The sequence below is a fragment of the Amblyomma americanum genome, chromosome 1 (assembly GCF_052857255.1).
Source record: "Amblyomma americanum isolate KBUSLIRL-KWMA chromosome 1, ASM5285725v1, whole genome shotgun sequence".
NCBI lineage: Eukaryota > Metazoa > Arthropoda > Arachnida > Ixodida > Ixodidae > Amblyomma > Amblyomma americanum.
Window position 1 is genome coordinate 473895028 of NC_135497.1, and position 23130 is coordinate 473918157.

General features: G+C 46.6%; 1 long non-coding RNA gene across 2 annotated transcripts; it reads right to left on the reverse strand.

Moving 5' to 3' along the window:
* Positions 1-3580: 3580 nt before the first annotated feature.
* Positions 3581-21224, reverse strand: LOC144116052 (uncharacterized). 2 transcript variants are annotated; one of them, XR_013311699.1, is made up of 5 exons: positions 20979-21224; positions 19945-20106; positions 12362-12440; positions 11813-11964; positions 3581-3810 (listed from the first exon to the last, which is right to left on the reverse strand). It is a non-coding gene; the product is annotated as an uncharacterized LOC144116052 (long non-coding RNA). The 2 variants fall into 2 exon arrangements; XR_013311698.1 differs by having other exon boundaries at positions 12362-12443.
* Between the last annotated feature and the right edge of the window lie 1906 nt (positions 21225-23130).

Here is a 23130-nt window from a genome sequence, read left to right on the forward strand (position 1 = left end):
CAGATGGTATTCCGATTATGGTAATAAAGAAGCTAGGACCAAAATCCAAGCAAACATTAATAGAGTTAGTGAACAAAATGATAGTGGGTGGCAAAGCCCCCAATGAATGGCGATCAAGTAGAATGAACATGATATATAGGGGAAAGGGGGACAAAGCTGATATAAGCAAATACCGTCCCATAACAGTGAAGTGTGTGGTTTATAGGGTGGTGAGGCAGATTATAAAGGACAGACTGCAGGCTTTGGTGGAGAACGAGGGGGTGCTAGGGGAGCTACACAATGGGTTCCGGAAACAGAGGAGGTTGGAGCTAGGACAATCTTTTTTCATTGACGCATTATATAGAGATTGCTGAAAAGGAACACAGGCCCCTTTGGCTAGCATTTCTGGATATCAGGCGAGCCTACAGCAACGTTATTCAATAGGATTTGTGGGACATACTGGGCACATTGGATGTGGAAGATGGAGTAATTAATCTTTTAAAAGATATATATAAAGGTAACAGAGTGCTTATAAAATAAGAAAAAACCGCACAGCATGTGCTGTGCGATGTCAGTGCATGTTAAAGATCCCCAGGTGGTCGAAATTATTCCGGAGCCCTCCACTACGGCACCTCTTCTTCTTTTCTTCTTTCGCTCCCTCCTTACGGCGCCGTTCAGGTGTCCAACGATGTACGAGACAGATACTACACCGTTTCCTTTCCCCCCAAGCCAATTATTATTATTGTCAGGGCCTATAGACATACAGCGGGGGCTTAAGCAAGGATGTCCTCTGTCTCCTTTAATTGTTGTTCATGTTCCTGCAAGGGTTAGAGACCAAACTAGAGAGGAGCGGACTTGGGCTTCAACCCTTCTTTTTTCAAGCAAGGAGAATGGATTAAACAGTCATTACCGGGACTAATGTACGCGGATGATGTAGTGCTAATGGCTGACAATAAGGAAGATTTGCAGAAGTTGATTACCATCTGTGGTACAGAGGGAGATTAGGTTTGAAGTTTAGTAAGGAAAAAAATCTGCTGTCATGATATTTAATGATGAGGGCGGCCAGCATAGAATACAATGGTTCACACTAGAAGTCGTGGATGAGTACAAGTATCTTGGGATGTGAATAAATAACGGTGAATGAAGGGGTGCAGCTAGGTGACAAGAATAAAGCGGATGGCAGAAACAAAATTGTCGGAGCCAACCTATGCAACCGCATTTCGTACAGCGCTGCTTGTGCCGTCTAGCTGCCACGGCATAGTTTCGTTTTTGTGCTTTGGGTCGTTCGCGCTAGCGCCGCAGCGGCGATGTAACTGTGCCAACAGGCGCACAAAAATCACAGTCTGTAAGTGTGTTGGCGTTGGCCTGTGTGCTTCCTTCCAGAAGTCGCCGAACGCAGCGGCGAACAAGCGCCGATATAGAGTATACTTACGTGTATAGTCTCGGTTTTTCAGGCCGGCGTCGCCATTACACGCGCATTGAACGAATTCCGGGATGGTGTAAACTACCATCGTGAGATGACTTTCTCGACATACGACAAGGGAATTATGCAACAATTGCATTATGTAACAGATATAGGCGATCGAATTTCAGTTGCAGGGGTTTCTGTGGCAGATGGACTACCTGGCTCATATGGAAAAAAAAAAACATAGCACCGGGAAAAACGCAGCAACCGCGGATGTAACTGCGCGGGTCTACTAGATGTTTGTTTTGCAAAGGGAAAAATCAATCCTGCCTCTTTTCATTGCGAGGGCTAGAAGCGCCAGCTGCGGAATTTTATCTCGTATCGATATCGCCGTTTTGCTGGCCTCATGCAAGCACCATGATCAGTGCGTTTTGTGTTCAAACCTTTTATGCGCAATCCTTCCTCAGGCACACGCTCACACAATGAACTCTCGTTGTTTCGTGCTCGCTTTTATAGCTCAAATTTTCGGTCAATCTATTGGAACTGAATTAAGAGCGCCAAGATAGTGGACGCGTGTGTGCGGCGGTGGTTTTGTAGACGCATGCTCCCTTTGATGAGCCATATATAAATTTGTCGCTATAATAAACTTTGAGATTTGCGAAAAGTCTTTCGAAGGTGAAAACAATATATCCAAGGGCCATTATGTTTAGGGACAAATTATGCGCACGCCATGGATGGGAAATATATATATGGCCACGTACCAATGGCCAGGCATTCGACGTCTCGATACTTGAAACTATTAAGTGACCGAAAATTTGTTCAAACTATGCTGATTAGAAACGAAGGTTAAGGGGACCGAAAAATAGTTCTTTTACGCCGAGTTCAGAATAAAGAGAGCCCGACCAGAGGGGTTGGTACGGGTCTATTCATTCTCATGCGACCGCTCATCAGCACTGATAGCATTAATAGCAGCGCCTCATAGATTCCACTCCATCTGCCCCGCATGTGCTAAAATAAACTGGTCCCACGTCGTGACAGGAACAGGAGTGCAGCTGGGGAGAGAAACTGGACTTCGAAAGCACCGTGTGACTGGGGTAGTAGAGTGGTTCTCCACGATGGCCGCATGCAGCACGCTGCATTGCCATGCTTCATCAGTCAGGACAGGTAAGCTGTACGGCCGTTGCGTACGCTCATATTGCCGTCAGCTGTCCCACTGAAATACGCGATTTTGGCGGGAGCGAAGTGCCAGTTTGTGACTATCGCAGGTTTGAATCAAGCGATTTCCCTGTCTGTGTACAGTACACACCTTACATACCGCTCTGGCAATAATGGCCCTCAGCAGCTGAGAAAGAAGAAAAAAATTAATCTGACTTTAACAGGTGATGCAAATTCACTCAGCGACCTAGCTCAGGTCACTGTTCTGTTTGAGGAAAGATAGGTCACAACAGTAAGAGAAGACTATAAATCAAATTTAGCAAATATTTAGGGCCTTTCATTAGCAGTTAAAGCCCGATATTATCCAGTTTGTGCACCCGAAGCAGAAACCATGAAAACCAGGATAAACCCAATTCCTGCTCAAAAAGTGCCTTCAAGAGAAATGTAGTTTTCCAACGCAACAGGCTGAAGCTACCGTATAGAAACTGGCAGATGCCTTGCACCTCGAGGCAATGGATAAACTGGCCAGGTGATGGTTTCTATGTCATGTTGCATGGCATGAATTACCGAGGAAGACATCGTTTCCTTTATGCTCTTTTACAGTGCAGTTTTGGGTAATGCGAATTTCACAAACTGCCAGCAAGAGCCCAGTGCTACAGAATCCACCTCGTTTGCAGCGAGTTGCAATCCCAGTAGCACTGTTAGGACTGTTATCTTGCCTTTGTAAAATACCTACAAAAACATTAAATTCAAGGGGCCTCAATTACAATGTTCAGTGTGCTTCAGCACCCGTTTAGCAGTTCTCAAAGCAGTATGTTGGCGAAATTTTTTTTTTCATTAGCTTTGGGGAGCATTTTCTGCTGCAGTGGCATAAACAGGAAGGCAATATGCAGTTCTGCAGCAACACTTCAGACTGTGATGCGACACACGGCAAGCACTTACCTCAAAGATGAGTAGGTTGCTCAGAGGAAACAATGTGATGGCTGGGTATGGCCTTAAAAAAAACTGCTTTGTAACAAGGTTTTTCTATACGGCCAACGAAGTTGTTACTCATTTATTCATACGCTTCATCAATTACTGACAAGGTGTGTCGGTAGGAACACTTTATTTGGCAAGGAAGTCCTGGCCGACGTGGGCCTAATGCGACTCTGCCTGTAGGCCAAGGTGCAGACTTGTGGGCACAATCTTGAGCCAGTAGCCTGGAACGGGGAATAGGTGCCTTGGACCAGAGAATGCCGCGCCATGCAAGGTCGGCTGCTGCAGTCCCTCCACTAGTGTGAGTCATACACAGGGTTGGATGCCATGAAAAGAGAAAAAAGTATGCAAGCTCAGAACAATAAAATGCAACTAATAAACCACTCAGAGAAACCCACATACAAATACACAAAAAATGGAATGCATATGAGGGAAAAAAGATAAGCACATCTCCAAACAGGCTACAGCAGCAGCCCACGCACTCCTGTAGTGGCTTTGCGTATGGACATTAGAAAGATCCTTAAAAAAAAGAATAAAAGGAACATTGTTCAAGATGTGCCAGAGAAACCACACACAAAAAGAAGTGTGTACAAGGCAGAGACCAAGAATGAATAAAAACAGTCAAGACAAACAACGAAAGTGTTTCTGAAAGGCTTCTGACGTTGGCACACAGGAGGTCACAAGCTCCATATGCTGAACCCAAAACCTTAAAGGGGCGGAGACATCAAATTTTTGGTTGAAGTGTTCTTAGTTTCAAACATTGCATACTCCCACCCGGTGCGTGATACGTGTTCCGTAATTTAAATATGAACATTAAATATTACCGCATTATTTATACTGAGCGATTTCGGTTTCTGAGTGTCGGGGTGCATTATGACGTCACTCCCGAGGAAGAGCAGCAACCCTGGTCATGTGGGCTCCAAAAGTAGTGACACAGGGACCACTGCATCGTCTGCTCTCGTACCCATGCTGTGCATATCACGGCCTTTCAAAATGCCGGCCAGTACTGCGATATGCTTTATTTTCGAGTAGTTCAAATTATAAAACATTTGAAATTACAATACAAACATGTTTCCATAAAATGCAGTGATGAAAAGAAACATTTCACACAAATATTTCATTCCTCTTCATAATTTATCGCATCCTAAAGCTTATTGAGCGTCTCAATAAATGAGGGAAAATCATGTAGAATGGTACAATTAGCCAGAGCCACAACTGTGTTCAGGAAAAAACATGACAGCTTGACTTTGTAAGCTGCCGAACGACAATCTCTCGGCCTTTTGGCGACGATCATAGCACCGAAGCGCGACCTTGTGGTAGAGCATCCGCCTCACATTCGGGAGGTGCTGTATTCGATTCCCAGTGCCGCCGGGTGCCCACCGGTTTTAAGATTTCCCCGCCATGGTGCTCGGCTCATCTAGGGTGAGATGCTTGGGAGAAGGGTCTTCGACCAAACCGTTGCCTTGATGGATCACAGATAAGTTCTGCCGTCAAGCAACCCTAAATCCACCTCGTGCGGTAGAAGCCCATCCTTTTTTTTAACCCGTCATGCACACCTGCTGATGCGTGGGAGCCAGCCACAACGATAGCAAGCAAATACCGCTGCACTTTGCTCGAATGAGGTTTGTGAACGGAGAGAGCTATGGCACATCTCTCTTGAGGCTAGAGAAGCGAACGTTGTAAGTTTTGTAACTGGCACAAGGCGAGAGTTTTGGACTGCGGGTTTTAACCACGCGGAGACGTTTTTGTGCCCGCATTATACGGGAATTTTGAGGCGCAGTCCATCCTTCCCATGCAGTGCAGCCCTGGAGAGCCGAGCACTAGGCCGGGGGACCGCCTGTTCCTATTGGATTAATTGGCTGGTGGACCGGAGGCCGCGGGAATCATACCCACGACCTCCCATAGCCGAGGCGAGCACTCAAGCACGAGGCCACGGCTGCGGTGGAGATGCTCTTGTCACAGTTCAGACACTGAAAAGGCGTATGACGTGATGTGGCATTGTTGAGAAACATTAATGACACAAAAAATCGATGAACAGCAGCTTAAGCGACAACAAGACGGCCTCTTCCACACTTTCTTGTGACACCTCCAGCTGTGGAATGCTGCCCCAGATGCAGCATTCTTGACGGGACATGGCCCACTTAACTCTTGTACATGGGCTTCACCACACTGGAATCCCTGGCCGTAACGGACCCACAGATGCTGGCACATTTCACTAGGAATCTGTGCTGAAATTTCAGCAGCTGTTTTCCTTCTCACTGGACGAAAAGTGCCTGACTGATCCGGACTCTTAGATTTGGAAGTTTTAAAATTATGCTTACAAGTTTTTGCCTTCTTTTAATGGTTCATAAGAGTGGTGGCCATATGTGCTGACATTACATGTGCTTTCACAACAGAAACAAAACTCTACTTTGAGAAAATTCTGTAAAATTTCCAAACGGAACACTCTGCATGCTTTCAGGGACTCCATACACTGTTCATTGTACTGCAAAAGAATATTTCAGGCTTTCAAGAAGGAACCCTTGAACAAGAGGGCTGACAAAGGTTGGTTTGCTCATCACTGAGAAGCACTGCCTTTCCAATGAAGGCACACACTGCCATCCCTTTCGATAGCAGCAATGCCACAGGACAAGCACCAAGCATTTCCACAAAAAGTAACAGCTTTTTACGACTTCGTTATCACAGCTCGAACCGCAGAGAAACTAGGCTCTGTTTGTTTCTGCAATAGCCTACAAGATTGACGAGGCCTGAGAGCAAGATTTGCAGATCGATTTTGATGCCACACTGGGGTGGCGTGGCACCTCGCATCAGTATACTGAAAGCGCATGAATTCTGTGCATTCCTAGGACTACGGTTTATTCCACAGAAAATACTTTTGAACATAGCGGTGTCTATTCATATGCACCAGACCAAACTTAATGAGCAGTGTGGCAACCGGTACAGAACCAACCAGTATATACAATGCTCACTTCATGGATGACAAGAAGCAGACAGCTAAAACAGACAAGCTGTCATGCCTTATACACGTTAGAAGCAAAAATATGTCATGCCAATGAGAACGGACCGTGCGCTGGACACTCACAGTATCGTTAAAACTAGCGGCAGACCCCTGTGTTAATTTCAGTCCGTTCTTTTCCCAGACTTGGCCGCTTTCTTGATGGTATCCCTCACAATTCCACAATTTTTCCAGGTAAACGAAATTCCTCTGACAATTTTAGGTTACTAGACGCCCTTTAAAACCGTCACAGCCTTTCAAAGAAATACAGTAGAACCTTGCTGTTCTGTTCTTGGTTCGTGTAATCTGCAGTATCACAAAACCAAAAATTATGCGTGTTGTGCTATTTTTATTCACAGTACAAATCCTAGATAATTTTTTGAAATGATTCCCCAGTATACATGTCTATAATTTTGCCAAATTCTGACCATATGATGCTTGGTTTGGTTTATGGGGGTTTAACGTCCCAAAGCGACTCAGGCTATGAGACACGCCATAGTGAAGGGCTCCAGAAATTTCGACCACCTGGGGTTCTTTAACATGCACTGACATCGCACAGTACACGGGCCTCTAGAATTTCGCCTCCACCGAAATTCAACTGCCGCAGCCTGGATCGAACCCACGTCTTTTGGTCCAGCAGCCGAGCGCCGTAACCACTCTGCCACCACAGCGGCTGACCATATGATGCATTCAGAGACCAAGAGAAAATGCCAGCCAAGCTAGTCATCATTTTTTGGATGCTTTGCCCACATGCACCTGAGCACTGCGAAAAAGATGCCGCTGCTGCCCTGCACAAAGGCAAGGACACAAAGCATGTTAAGAGCAGCTGCGGCTCTTCCACAATGCAGAAGTGTAATGGGACAAAGTATCTCAAAACGGTAAGAAGTAGACAGACTAGACGTGCCATGAAACTTCAGCCCCATGGAAAAAAAAAATATGAAAACAACTTGCAAGTGCTAGAAAAGGAACTTTTCAAAATTTGTGCCAGCACATTCACAAAAGTTTTAATGAAGTGGAAGTGCCAATAAATGCCAGGGACTAGGAAATGGCGCAAAACGTGGACATAAAGACAATCACGTGCAGACCAGCAAAATTTTTTTCGTAGGTGCTATTTGAAGCTTCTTGCTAAAACATTGCATTCATAACACCCATAAGAAAATATAAAGGGGGAAAAAGGGGGGCCTTTGCCTTAAAAATGCAAAAGGCCTTGTCTTGTACCATTTGCAGATGCAATCATGTCAGGATTTTGCATTCACTGAAAAGCAGTGTGCAATCACCTTGAAATCAGTGTGTGGCAGACTAGCCAGCAATTAAATTACTATAATAAAATTACTTTTCTCGGTAATTTCTAATGTAATTCATTACTTTTGTGACCTGGTAATTTAGTAATTTAATGAACTGCTTTCAAGCAGTAATTTCACGGAAAAGTAATTTATTACTACAGATATTACTTTTGCTGCATACCGAGTCCATGCTTCTCGTATCTGCCATGCTTTGGCCTCACGTTTGTGGAGATGAGCATATTGCCACACTGCTGACATTCTGACGGCGCCACACGGTGGCCAAACCTGTCTCCCAGTGCGTGGCCGAACGTCTTCTTTTGTCTCTAATGAACACGGCGGTTCGGCAAGCCTCGGCCCAGTATACGGCTGTATTTCCCACTTCTTGCTACGTTTGTCGGTGACAATATACAAAGCAAAGATGCAGTTTATGGGGGTGTAACATCCCAAAGCAAGCGACTTGGGCTATGGGGGACGCCATAGTGAAGGGCTCCGGGAATTTTGGCCACGTGGGGTTCTTTAACGTGCACTGACACTGCACAGTACGCGGGCCTATAGCATTTCTTCGCCACCGAAATGAGACTGCTGCTGCCGGGATCAAACCAGAGTCTTTCGGGTCAGCAGCCGAGCACCATATAACCAATGAGCCACCGCGGCGACTCCCAAAGCAAGAATAAATTACGGAGGGCACTTGAGACTACTTCGATGCTTTGAAGGCAAAAAACATTTATTTTTTAATTTATATTGTTTCCTTCCTTTCTAATGACATACCTACTCATTAGCATAGTCATAAGGTAACACATACATTAAATGAATCATTATACGCCAAGAAACAACGCAGTTTTGTGGCCCATGGGTTGCGCGATCGCCTCGCAATCTGAAGGCCCTCAATTGGTTCAATTCTTTGCACCTTCGGAAGAAATTTTTCCCTCTGCTGATGACGTCATTGGGGGTTGTGGACCACGTTTCCTGGACATCGACAACGACGCCGGGTATCAATGTCAATGTGCCATATAAGGCGTTCCCCTTAAAAGTGCCAGCACTCCAGGGAAGCGGCGCACGTGGACGAGAGGTGACGTGCGCTGCGCATAGGCGTCAGCACTGCCTTGGCGAAGAGTCTGCATATCAGTCACAGGACTGCTACGCATCTTCCTGCACTGCACACGCTCTCACACACAAACGCACTGCGAGCGCTTGAGCAAGTGCTTTGACGTCGCTGCACTGACAAGAAGTCTCAACTGACACGTCTAAGAAAGTTGGTCGTGAGTTGTAGGGTTGTTGTGGCCCTATTTCTAACTTAAGGGCAACATAGGCAACAGCGTCTCAGTGACATGCAATGCATTTCCACCAACTTGCCTCCAGAACAAATCAATTGAACAGCAGAATTGGCAGCTTCTCGCGCACCTGTGCACTCCTGGGATGATGCGTGGATAAGCGGTCAATGCACTCCCGCTGTTTACGCGGATGATAAATTCTTCAAAATCAGGATGGTGGGACCATATTACACATTGAACGATGTACTTCTGATTGAAGAGTGATATGACAAAGACCTCATCTACATCAGCAAAGCGGCTGTTCAAATTGACTAAAGAGGGGCAAAATTTTTGACGCCTATTTTCAAGCTCAGTGGCGGTGCAAACAAAAAACTCAAGAAATTTTGCACAAACTATGACCAATGCGCAACATTTTAGCATCGAAACTAAGTCATTTTCATTACTTAAGGCAGGTAATTGTAATGTAATGTCATTACTTTTTGAGACCAGTAATTTGTAATCTAATTTAATTACTTGTGATATCTAGGAAAGTAATTAGTAATGGAATTTAATTACTTTTCAAAAGTAATTTTGCCACGTATGGTGTGTGGTCAGCGGCTGCCTAGGGAACGTCTCAGTGTCCTTAAGTTCTTATGCAAACAATGACACACCACCCAGCTTCCTACATGTGACAATGTTCATGAGAAAAAGGAATATTGTGACAAAGACCACGAAGCTGGCTGTGGTGCGTTACAGAGCACTCGCGCTAGGCCAACGGCCATTAAATTGCCATCGTTCATCGCGCCTCACTCTTTGGACGGCAACCACGTAACATTATACACCACACAGCATTTGCATTGGAGGGAATGGCCAAGAGCATTTTCCATTTGGTTTTCTGCGTGCTAAAGGAATATAGACATGTAATTTTGGTGGAATGTTTTCTTCTCTACAACGATGCAGAAAATACTACTACCCATAAATAACCATGTGATATTTGCCCATGGACGCTAAATAATTTATAATTGAATTTTTTCTGTCGCGCTGTTTCAGTTTGAACAGCCGAACAATTGCTGTGACGTCAAAGAGTGCTTTTGTGTCACGTGAGGCATGGAAATACGCCCATATAATCGCTGCTTCATCGTTACGATTTACTGCACTGCTGAAGCCAGCCTTCCTCAAGAGCCGGAATGAAAAACTAATGTGGAAGCAGCGATTATATTGCAGTTTTTCACGCCTCACATGACCTACAACCTCTCTTTGAGGCCACAGTCATCGTTCAGCTAGTGAAACTGAAACAGCACAAGAAAGAAATTCAGTTATAAATTATTTAGCAGCCATAGGAGCATACCACATGGTAATCCGTGTATAATAATGCCTTACACCTCATTACAAAAAAAGATTGGTTTGGTTAATGGGGGGTTAATGTCACAAAGTGACTCAGGCTATAAGGGACACTGTAGTGAAGGGCTCTGGAAATTTCGACCACCTGGGGTTCTTTAACGTGCACTGACATCACACAGTACATGGGCCTCTAGAATTTCGCCTCCATCAAAATTCAATCCCCGCGGCCGGGATCGAACCCACGTCTTTCGGGTTAGCAGCCAAGCCCCATAACCACTGAGCCAACGCAGTGGAGTCATTACATTAAAAAGAAGAAACCACGCACCCAAAAGTTAGGTGTCTATGCTCCCTTAAAGAACACCAGGTGGTCAAAATTTCCAGAGCCCTTCACTACGGCGTCCCTCATAGCCTGAGTTGGTTTGGGACGTTAAACCCCCATAAGCCATAACCTTTCAGCAAATAACTGTCACCATTTCATTAAATAGCTCGTGCCATACGTTCTCTGCTTCTTCGACCTACACATAGAGGAGGTGAGTGACTGTTAGAGGAGTCATAATGAAAACCTAGGCGGTCAAGTCGAGTCGCATGGGCAGCATTTCAGAGCTAATTCGTAAGTCGCCTGTGTGTATACATGCAACGATTTTTTTTTCTTTCCGTGAAACGACCATTTCCTAGAGCAGGTTCAAGGTAAAACTTCATTGCGATTTGCTGCTTGAAAATTCTTCCAAGTGTTTCAGGATTTTGGTGGTTGTTGGTGTCGGCGGCATGCAGTTGGTTGCAATTTCGTGACGACAGCAAGACTATTGGACAATCGGGCCTGCACTCGACCATTCGTTTTGGAAGTGGCCAGTGCCAAGCTGCATTTGAACTGCCTGAACTGTTGTTGCACGCTGCCGGCACCACCGCGGAACTTCACAGAACTAGTGCAGAGAGTGCAGCCAAATCAAAGTAACCTATCATGACCAATCTTTACAAAGTTGTAGTTTGGGCTTGTTCGTATAGCATATTAGAAGACATACCGCAGCACAATGGGACAGAGAAAAGCACACAGGACGAGCGCTTATCCTGTGTGCTCCTTTTCTCTGTCCCATTGTGCTGCACTATGTCTTCTTCTAATATCACCACAATGACCTGTCACACACTGCAACAGTGCCTTGTGAGCTTTATGCACCTCACAAGCTTCCAAACAGTTAAAGGACATCAAGCACAATGCCCACAATGTTCATCTCTTTAAGGGCTCTTTACACCATCAGCTGCAAAAATGTCTTAAGCTTAGAGGCCTTAAAATTAAGCTTGCTTCCCCAGTTGCCTCATGCGCTCCATTCTAGTTGGCTACCAGGGTCCAAGCACCTTTCCCACGTAAAACCGATGCTCGGCGCACGTGGCACAGCACTCATTTTAAAATTATCACAGAAGGTTGAGGGCTCACCTTGTGGCGCCTTAGAGCCTTTGCTACCTCAGAATTTTAACGTCCCATTTGTTCAGCCTCTGCGCCAGCAAGCCAACGCCGGACTCGAAGCAGGAATCGGGAAGGTCCGTGCATACCACAAAACTGCCAGTAAATTTTTAAAGTCCTGTTTTCTGAAATAAATATGAATTTAAAAGAACATGTTTCGCGCTGCAGACACCAAAGCGTAATCGCTTATCTCGCCGCAACTTTTGCACCTGTTTTAGAAAGCGAATTGTAACAGCAGCACACAACTGTAAAGTGCAGCATTAATTCAACACTCTACAGACTTTCCCAGCCGCGGGGCCACAAAAAATCCGACCGCGTACAAAACTCATCGTACAAACGGTTAGTTCAACTCGACTGTTGTCAAAGGTTTCCCGCCTTTTTTCGGGAGCACCCAAAAGCTGGTAATTATGCGTGTTTTACATGACCATGAGTTACGTTGGGCTTGGTTGACAAAAGATATAAAACACGCTCAGCGCAAGCTCCTTCCTGTTGAACTGCACAGAGCTTTTGAGCAGAACTTACGAAAAAACAGACGAGTCTTTCCCTCCGGGCCTTTGGGTCCACTGCCGGGCAAGCGGGCTCAGCGCTAGTCCTGGGTTATCTGCTAACACAAAATATTCGGGCGCAAGGAAGTTGACAACGGAATGCTGAGTGTCAGATAACGGGCAAATCACTCAGTATGTGCATACCAAAAGATAGCAAGAACAAATTACTCACGTGCAACACGATCGCGCGTTCTTTCCGTCGGCCGGCCATAATGCTACTGAACTGAAAGCAATGCTCGGCTCGGCTCAAACATGGCTCAAATAGCAAAAAAATTGCCGGACGTGACGTCCTTTTTTCAAACCGGATTCGACGTCATGGGTTGAAATAACGCTTGCGTTATTTCGACCTGGTTCCAGCAGTCACTGCCCGTGCACAGGCGGCAGTCAAGCCAATCAAGCTAAAGCATAGCCGCCTCTATTTTTTTCATACCCGCTTAACCGCGGGGAACGCCGTCAGGCGCCGTTCGCGCTAGTACGCTAAGCTGCCGGGGTTAGGGGAACTACAGAATGGGTTTGGGAAACAAAGGAGGTTGGAGGACAATCTATTTTCATTGACACAGTGTATAGAAATTGCGGAAAAGGAACATAGGCCCTTATTGCTAGCATTTCTGGATATTAGGGGAGCCTATGACAACGTTACTCAGGAGCATTTGTGGGACATATTGGGCACATTGGATGTGGAAAATGGAGTAATTAATCTTTTAAAAGATATATATAGAGGTAACAGAGTGCTCATAAAATGGGAAAAAATGTATCAGGGCCTGTAGAGATACAGCGGGGGCTTAGACAAGGATGTCCTCTGTCCCCTTTGTTGTTCACGTTGTACCTGCAAGGTTTGGAGGCCAAGCTAGAGGGGAGCGGACTAAGCTTCAACCTATCTTTTTTCAAGCAAGGGGAATTGATTAAACAGACATTACCGGGACTAATATACGCGGACGATATAGTGATAATGGCTGACAACAAGGAAGACCTGCAGAAGTTGTTAGACATATGCAGTACAGAGGGAGATAGATTAGGCTTCAAGTATAGTAAGGAAAAATCTGCAGTCATGATATTTAATGAAGAGGGCAGCGAGCATAGAATACAGGAGTTCGTGCTAAAAGTAGTGAATGAGTACAAGTATCGTGGGGTGTGGATAAATAACAGTGTTGAGTATCTGACAGAGCATGAAAAATATGTAATGAATAAAGCTAGTAGGAATGCAGCTGTCATGAAAAATAGGGCACTGTGGAATTACAATAGGTATGAGGTGGTAAGAGGGATCTGGAAAGGGGTGATGGTCCCTAGCCTGACCTTCGGTAATGCGGTCCTGTGTATGAGGCCAGATGTTCAAGCAAGGCTGGAAATTAGGCAACGGGGAGTAGGGAGGTTAGCTTTGGGAGCACATGGCAATACACCAAATCAGGGGGTACAGGGTGATATGGAATGGGCGTCTTTCGAGAGCAGAGAAGCTAGCAGTAAGATAGCATTTGAGGAACGATTGAGAAGGATGGAGGAAAAGCGGTGGGCTAGGAAAGTTTTCAGATACCTGTATATAAAGAATGTTGACACGAAATGGAGAAAGCGAACTAGAAAATTGACAAGCAAATATCTGGACAGCAGTAAGGGGGCAAATCAGCAATTATCGGTTAAGAAAAAGGTTAAAGGAACAGAGAGAGTTTGTGGAAAACAGGGATGCTGACGAAATCAGCACTGGAAACATACCGGACCTTTAAACAGGAAATTGTCAAAGAAAATATCTATGATAATTGTAGGGGAAGTTCTTTGTTGTTTGAGGCCAGGACTGGAGTTTTGCGGACAAAGACGTATAGAGTCAGGTACCAGGAGATAGACACTTTGTGCATTGCGTGCGGAGAGGAGGAGGAAACGGCTGAATACTTGATACTTTTCTGTAAAGGGCTTCACCCTACAGTGGAAGGCAGCGGGGCTGACTTACCCAAGGCATTGGGGTTTAGGGATAGTGAAGGGAAAGTGGATTTTAAGAGGTTAGAAGTAACCAAGCGAAGGTTATCTGATTGGTGGCTAAAAGCAAGACAGGAGTAAAATTTCACACGACATGGCTAGGTGGCTTGAGCCACCGCCCGATGTAAAGGGTTCACCCGTATCCATCCATCCATCCATCGAGCAGACGACGTGGCTTGTGCTGCCAACTCGCGTACAACGCTGGAAGCTCACTGGTAGGGTACTGCGCACCCAACCCGGCCGGACTGAGTGCCGCTGCGGAGCACGTTTTGTTGGAATCTGTCAACGATGGCGTGTCCTGGGCAGCACCTGGTACCTGGAGGATTCTAGGATTGACTGATGGCTGGGTGCGACGTCCGAAGCAGACTGGTGTGCCCACCGAAGAGCAAATTCTTCAGTATCTCTGATCATCCGGCATGCGATGCGAACGCCAGCTGAGCAAGGGCCGCCGCTTCAGATATGAAGGCTACATTCGGAACAATGTTCAATGAAATATCCCCGATCAGTGAGGTTGGCGTTTTCCGCTATATATGCCTGCCATCCATTAAAAGGTGGATACTACATCGTGCACGCCGTAGCACAGAAAACGACCGGGGAGAACAGTTTTCACAAGCAATCGTGCTCAAGCGCTGCCGAATAGCTACACGAACTACAAAAGCACAAGCGTACTCGCAACATGGCAGCTCTGCTAGAAATTCACTTTATTTTCTCACAGCACACCGCTGCATAGGTTAAATAAGCATGCACGTCTATAAAGACGAGCACGAGGGGCGCACATTGAGTCATTCCAGCGATACCACGCAGCGCTCTTCATCATGGATATGATGCGAACACACGCATAACGCACCTTCTTCTTCTGCCTGTTAATACATGGCACATACCCACACCGGCGGAATGGCCAGGGTGTAGTGGCATAAACAAGGAAATTTCCATAAGAGATTATGACAAAATTTTAGCACCGTGCGTGAATGCTCTCGTAGCTTCTTTTTCGTTGTCCGCTCCATCGCGCGTTGAAAGCGGCTCACAGCACTTGCCCATTCGGCCTTGCTTGAGAAAGCAAAAAGCGTCGGAACGAAAATGCCGCAGTGTCATTCGAGGCCTTCCTCCCCATGAATAAAACCTTTCGTGATAGACTGCACATGAATTTAAACGCAGTACCTCGTCCGTACCTGTCACAAAGTGATTCTCGCACAGTCTTGACGGTGCCCAAGGGCGGCCACGATCGTCGAGGCGGCGAACTGCTTTTATCCACGCTTCGCGTCGAAGGTGGTCCCGGGAAGCGAAAAAATCCGAGATTGCTTCCCTTTACATATTGGGCATTGCAGCCGTATGCAACACATGTCGTATGCATCGCCAAATGCGTCGCGCTGAACGCCCGACGGCTGCAGCAACGCACCCCGCGTAAGAAGCCGGTTTGTTTACACTTCCACGGCCGGTCTCGAGTGGAGCGCGCGACCGTTCCAATGTTTCGCGACATTGCCGCCAGGGGATGGGCGCATTCGCAGTTGCGTTGTGAAAAAGGCGGAATACTCTTCTTTTAGTAAGAGTGATATGCGGGCACGATCGTTAAAGTGCTAAGTTGTTTTCGTTAAGCCATGTGCACACGTACTTTAATAAAAGCTGCTCATCAAGAAAATTATGAAAGCGGTGGCCGGGCATACATATCGAACCTTGCTGCAGTACCGAGATGAATTCCTCATTTTACCAGCTTTATCGACGGTAATTATTAGTGTGCTTCTTTGTACAAAACGCGCATTCTCAGCACAAGCCGTATCTAATCCAATATATAAGCAGAAACATTAAGGAAACATTTTTGTGAGAGATGAGTGAATGGAAAAAAATTTACTGTCGTAGTTAGAATAAAACATACATGCGCAAAAAAGTTTTCACAACTTTAACAGCTTTCTAGATAGAGGCTTTGATGTGAGCGGCTTCACTGCGTCGTTCCTGTCTGTCACTGATAACGCATAGTTCACAAAAATAGGCCGGAAAAACTTTGTGCAGATGAGTTTCAGAAGCTGGCCGTGGTGATCACTGCAAGCAAGCTCACATTTCTGTGCTCCATGTTCTGCAAGAGCATCAACTGCATTCTTCACTGCAGCTTGCAGGGGTTTTGCTAAAAATCTTTTGTGAGCAACACCTTGACGTAGTTCTTCAGGGCGTACACAAACTGCATTGAAGAATAAAGGAGGGCCCCCTCTGTCCTGATGACGGATCAAACTCACTGGGCGCAGATGAGGCTGGTCGAGTAAGAAGAGCAGTGCAGCTGCTGCAATAAATTTTTTCTTGAACAACTCGAGCCAAATAACCTAACAAGAGCTGCAGCGCCTGGCGCTGGCAGCAACGTTTTCTGTGTCCTGTGGAAATATGGAAATATGGCGTTAACACTCATATGCTATTTATTACAGTTGCAATTAATACACAGAGCGGGTCAGCTAGCTACAAAACATCAACGAGGCATTCCTCGGAAGTAACTGCAGTTTCGTCTGCCGTGTGAGCGCGGCTAACTATAGTTACGGGGAACCGTAGTTACCTTAACTGTGGTTAAGGTCGCCCGTGTAAATGCGGTATAAGAAGGACTTCCGACTTACCGGCTGGGGCAGGGGCGCGACTTCGGAGGTATCGGCGGCGAACGTTTGTATGCGCCGATAATGGCGGCCGGGTTTTCCCGTGCGCGCCGCATTCTTGGGGCAAAGCCAATCCCCGAGCATTTGCTGGGGAAGGCGACCAGAGCGTGCGTTTGCTGCGCTCGCTTCGCTGCCTGGAACCAGAAGTCGAGCGGCAAGGCACAACGGATCCCCGTGCGCCTGCCGCGGAAGGTGACGAGAGCGTGCCGCTGCAACCTGTCACGACGCTGCCCGCAGATCCCGTAGAGACTCTGTCCGGTCCCGCAGAATTCCGCGTAACCTACGAGATGGCGCTGCCGTCGCCGTTCCCTTTCCCCCATGAGGGAGACTTCTCTCCTCGCCCAGCCGGTGCTGTGCGACCGCCAACGAAGATGGGCCGCGTCGAAATGGAGGGGGGAAACAGGTTTCCACAGTCCTGAGAAAGTCTTCGATGAGACTTTTCGCCTCCGGTGGAAAGTCGTCCGCGCGCTTGGTGACTGCATAATTGTTCCGGCTCGGAGCATGCTGGTTTCGTCGATGTTGATTGTCTGTCTTGGGGAGGTTTCCCTTTGTGCTGTTGATGTTCGGGGTAGTTTGAACGTGCCAGGATTCGAGGAAGCGCGTTTTTGCTGACTTCTTCCGGCAACAAGTATGCTGGTTTCGTCGAAGTTGATTGTGTCTTAGGAATATTCAGTTACAGGACTGCGCTTTCTTGCATAGTTGGGGACGTCGTTTTTGTGTAGCCGAATTCTTTCTTTTATATATTTTTGGTTTCGCCGATGTAGCTTGCGTCGCAGTCGGCGCAAGGAATTTTGTAGATAATGCCTTGGGCTCTTTTTCTCCGTGGCCGATTTTGGGAACATCTGGTAAGCCAGCGCAGCAGTGCGCAGAAGTATTGCAAAAATTTGAAAGAAGAAAACAAACAAGAAAAAATTGGTGTCGAGGCGCTCGGCGCTGCTGACTCACAATTAACTGGCGTTTATTTTCCAGATGATATAAAAGAGCGTTCCTCTTTGTTGTAGCCATGAGTTGGTAATGGCTTAGGACGAATTGCTCCTTTGCGAAGTAGGCAAAGCCCACGTTTATTCCGCGGCCGCCGAAGCCCCTGCAGCCGGCCGCAACTACACGCACGCCATCCTTGATGGATGGATACGGCTGAACCCTTTAAATCGGGCGGTGGCTCAAGCCACCTAGCCATGGCTTATGAAATTTTACTCTTCTCTTGATATTAGTCACCAATAAGATAACCTTCGCTTTGTTACTTCTACCCGCTTAAAATCTACTTTCCCTTCACTGTCCTTTATCCCCAATGCCTTGGATAAATCAGCCCCGCTGCTTTCCACTGTAGGGTGAAGCCCTTTACAGAAAAGTATCAAGTGTTCAGCCGTTTCCTCCTCCTCTCCGCACAACGTGTCTATCTCATGGTACCTGATTCTATATGTCTTAGTCCGCAAAACTCCCGTCCTGGCCTCAAACAACAAAGAGCTTCTCCTACAATTATCATAGATATTTTCTTTGGCAATTTCCTGCTTAAAAATCCTGTATGTTCCCAGTGCTGATTTGGTCAGCATCCCTGTTTTCCACAAAGCTCTCTCTGTTTCTTTAACCTTTTTCTTAACTGATAACTGCTGATTCCCCCCCCCCCCCCCCCCCTACTGCTGTCCAGATATTTACTTGTCAATTTTCTAGTCCGCTTTCTCCATTTCGTATCAACATTCCTTATATACAGGTATCTGAAAACTTTCCTAGCCCACTGCTTTTCCCACATTTTTCTCAATCGCTCCTCAAATGCTATCTTACTGCTAGCTTCTCTGCTGGACAAAGACCTAGTGGGTGGCTACGTGTCTGCTTCTAGGTCTGTGTATTCGCTTTTCGCTGTCTTCTCGCGTGTGGCGTGGGTCGGAAAGTGCCCTCCGTGAGACCGAATGCTGACAACGCCCCTGCGGAGAAATTCCCGGCAAGGTGGGCGCATTCTCAAGTGAGAAAACCCGACCGGAACCCTCAGGGGCAAGCTAGGCTTAGCTCGGCGCTGCCGAGCGAGGCCGCGCTACGCGTCTGCATGGATTCTGCGTTGTCGACGACAGCTACGCGGATGCCCGCTGTGTTGCCACCTGATGCAGCCTCCACGTCCACGCAATCGTCAACGCCTCTGGGCCTCCAGCCTGCGCCGTCTTCCGATGCTACGACTTTGGCCTGTGACATGGACTGCTCCACCGCCTCCGTGCCCGTGGCACTCCCTCAAGAAACTGTGCCTGTCGCGCCGGTTCAGTATTCCCACCAAGGGGCGTCACCAGCGTCTGAGCCTCCACAGATGCCTCCCGTGAGTCAAGGCTCTCTTCCGCCTGCTGCGAACTCGTTCCGCGTTACCATCAAGCCTACATTGCGCTTTGATATGACTGCCATCCCTGCCCGGAATGTTTAAGCCACAATTGACCACGCTCTTGGCTCTTCGAACTACTGCGGGTTTGTCGTCCATCGCCCATCGAACACCATCACGGTAAACTTGTCATCCTTGATGGACGCTCAGAAACTGCGCAGCTACGCGGATCCCCCTGGATGACAGCAAGCATGTCCCGGTGCAAATATATTTTGCATCTGGTCCTGACACACTCCGCTGCATGGTTTATCATGTTGACAGCACGAGCCCTCCCGAAGAGGTGCGCGCAAATATTCGCTGCTCAACTCAAGTTGTACTGCAAGCACGGCCTATGGGTCGCCGGGGCTCATACCTGCTCATCCTGCAAGGCCCGTTGACTCTCCCGAAGTACCTTACCTATTACGGTGCGATCGTCAAACCACAGCCCTTCCGACCTCGTCGTATTTTTTGTTATCACTGCCACAAAGAAGGACATATGCAAAATACCTGCCCTAATCCAGCAGCTGTGGCTGACATGAATAAACCAACAGTTCCTTGTGCCCTGTGCAAATCGCCGGACCATAACATTCGCTCCCCCACTCCAGGTATACATACTTCTAAGGCATTTTTACATACCTTTTTGCCCTCTCTTGGTTTGGCATTTTTTTCCTGTAGACTGAAGGGAAGATGCTGTGCACATACGAAGGATGGTGACTGATATCACTCTTAGATTTGCCCACGAAGTGGTCGCTGCAAATTCTTGATGAAGCATTTGGCTTCCATGTGGTGCCGCCGGGACTGCATAAAGAACAGTACGTAGTGTAGTGAGACACCAGGCATAAGCCAAGAAAATCATAAAGAAATTTGTTAAAGCTGTATTCTGTGCTTTACTGCATTTTCTAATGTAACAGCAGAATGTAGTAATATTTATTACTGAAAAAAAATCACAGTGCGAAAAAAACTATTCAATCCCAAAACAAAGACGCTGAACCTCCGCATTAAATGACATTGATCAAAGTGCCTGTCAGGCGCTGTAGCCCATAAGTGAGCATAATATTAATATTTAGCTCAAAATTAGCGTGCCATGGTAACACTAAACAAAAAGTAGCCTTGGCAAAAGCTGTTCAGGAGATTAATAACGGATAGTTGTTCTACCTATCCTTAAAAAGCGGCCGCCCTACCACGGTCCTCCCTCATAAATCAGCTGACGACGATGAATTCGCTTATCACGACACACTTACCGGGCGAAGCCAACAATCCGGTGTCTTCATGACCTGTCACTAACTACAGCCGAAACGAAAACTGTCAAGTATCTTAGTGCCATTTCGAAAAGCACCGCGAAAAACACGAGAAGCTATACAAGCGTTTCTTTTCGTTCGGTGTTTCGTCCTGCAGCGCTGCTAATCTAGATTGGATCAAAAACCCACTAAACTTCCTAGCCTGCAAATTATGCGGAACTGTCATACTTATTACAATCTACCTGCTAAAAACGAGCGCTGCCTTCAAGTGCGCGATAAACATAAGAGCCCATCCACACATTCAACTGCCGTGCGCATCGGTAGCGGGTTAAGCCAGTCTTCGCGCTAGTTAGCCTCACAGGTATGACTGGGATCACTAGTATTGCTGTGCGATACGAATTAAGCTCATACTACCGCAAAGGAAACACTTACTTGATTCTGCGGACTGCTGAGATCCACGCTTGGCACCTTTCTCCTACCACTTACCAGGGAAGCGGTTAAATCTCACCGGCGGTTCCCGGTTCTTCGTGTTGTGCAGACCGTTATGGCACTCCACAACACAACAGTAATGGCTTCGAGGTTTCCGTGAACACGAAGAAGCTGATGCCATTGCAAAAACTGCAATAATATCACGCGAGATGAGCGTTTGGCACTGTTAAACGCGCCGCTGCCCTTGGTTTTCCTAGGCGCGGCACTCCCTACAACTTCGCCTCGCGCCGAAGCGGCGCTGCTGTCGCGCCGTCAAACTTGAGCTTGGACCTCCTCCATGTTTGTAAACAAACGAGGTGGCGCTGCAGTCGCTAGCGAGCTCGTGGTAGGCAAAAGGTCGGGGAGTGGCGTCGCGGATAGGTGTTGAGCGCGGGTTTTCAAGGCTTGTAGGCGCGTTTCCAGTTTCTGCGAATCATACCAATGGTCGATGCTTCCAACTTAGTAATTTGTTGAAGTACACAAGCTCGCGTTGGCCACGTGCGGCCTATAAAGAGAAATAGTTTGCCACTGTATTGTATATATGTTTAGTAGTAAACATGTAGAAAGCGTTCCTGCCGTTTATTTATGCGCTAGGCATTGAATAAAACAAGTTTTGAAACACTGCACTAGCCGGAATGATTTTACTTCGGGACAATAGTGAGGGGAAGTGCTGGCCTTGTTTCGTCAGAGCAGACATGCGCTCATCGTCTGCTGACATACCTACGTGTCGCGCTGTGCGAAAAGTGGTGACAGCGTCGTGTCCCTGATCTCCTGTCTCGCTTAGCGCTGTTTTTAGCAGCATGACCACGCACCAGCCAGGCCGACTTGTCCTCTTGTTAAGCTGGTCGATTTGGTGAAAATTTTTGATTTCTAGAATTATTTGCTTTCCTAGCCCTGAAGTCTAGTTTCGTGACGAAAAATTATAGCAAAATATTGAGTACAAATTTATAAATTACGCTTTTTAGAAGTGTGGTCGTCAAATATTGTGAGGTAATTTCTTTGATTTCAGTGCCGCATTTCTTTGACCAAAGCGAAAGCGAAGATGCCATAAACGAGGGAATAAACTTTAAGGTTCGTTTTGTGACCTCTCACATTTTCTGCGACTGGATCACTCACCTTCTTAATTCGCATGAAAATCAAATGATTCCATTTGTCGCAAACTATTCTTGAGACGTTGAGGAGCGTAATAAATCTCTCGATTTTTTCCCCTACACGTGCAGTACTGTGTTAGTTATTTCTTGTAAGAAACGTTTTCATGTAACTATGCTTGCATAAGTACTGATCATATAGAAAAAGAACTAATCGCGGCATCGTACAGAACAGGGCTTTATGTACATGCTGGCATGAAAAAACTGCGCACTATCTAGTCAATTATTTCAGACCTTGAGGGGACTTGACGACGGTGTTAATTATAATTACCCAGAACTGCACCAGGTATAGCTATAAATAAAAGGAATTACTGAAACTAGCGTAGGAATTTCATATTTGCACCAAGTTTAGTTACATATCGCATGCATGAATAACGAAAACACTTTTCATTGCCGCGTCCCCTCTCAATCTCGCCACGTGTCTGCTAGTAGCACGCCTGCGGCTGCTTCGTTCCAAACAAGCTTCGCGATCATGTACTACCTCATGAAACTTGACACATGCATGATGCAATGAAAAAGCATATGGCGTTTAGCACACTTAAGGTACGCTATTCTAAGCACACCAACGCGACCGCGCAAGATTGACACAACTTACCAGACTTCTTTCTACTCGAATGAAATAATTACGTCGTCATATCAAGAAACAGTTTCAAGTAAATATTAAATGTCATAAAACGCGCCATTAAAACGTGCTGTGCTATTAACAAAAAAACGCATTCCTTGGGGGCGAGTGAACCTGTCGGCGCCCCGTGCACTCCGGCTCAAGGTGATAAGTACGTGTGCAGCTGCATATGTCTTTTTTTTTTCCTTGAGCAATTATCAGCCTACTATCCTGAAGTTCAGGTGCATGAACGCAGTAACTTGCATGCTATTAAGTGCATTGAGTGTCAGTGCCTATCGACTCCCAGACTTCGCGCTTTACTACCGTGGCCCAATGCCTGTTAGCCAGTTTCCGAATGCGGCACTTA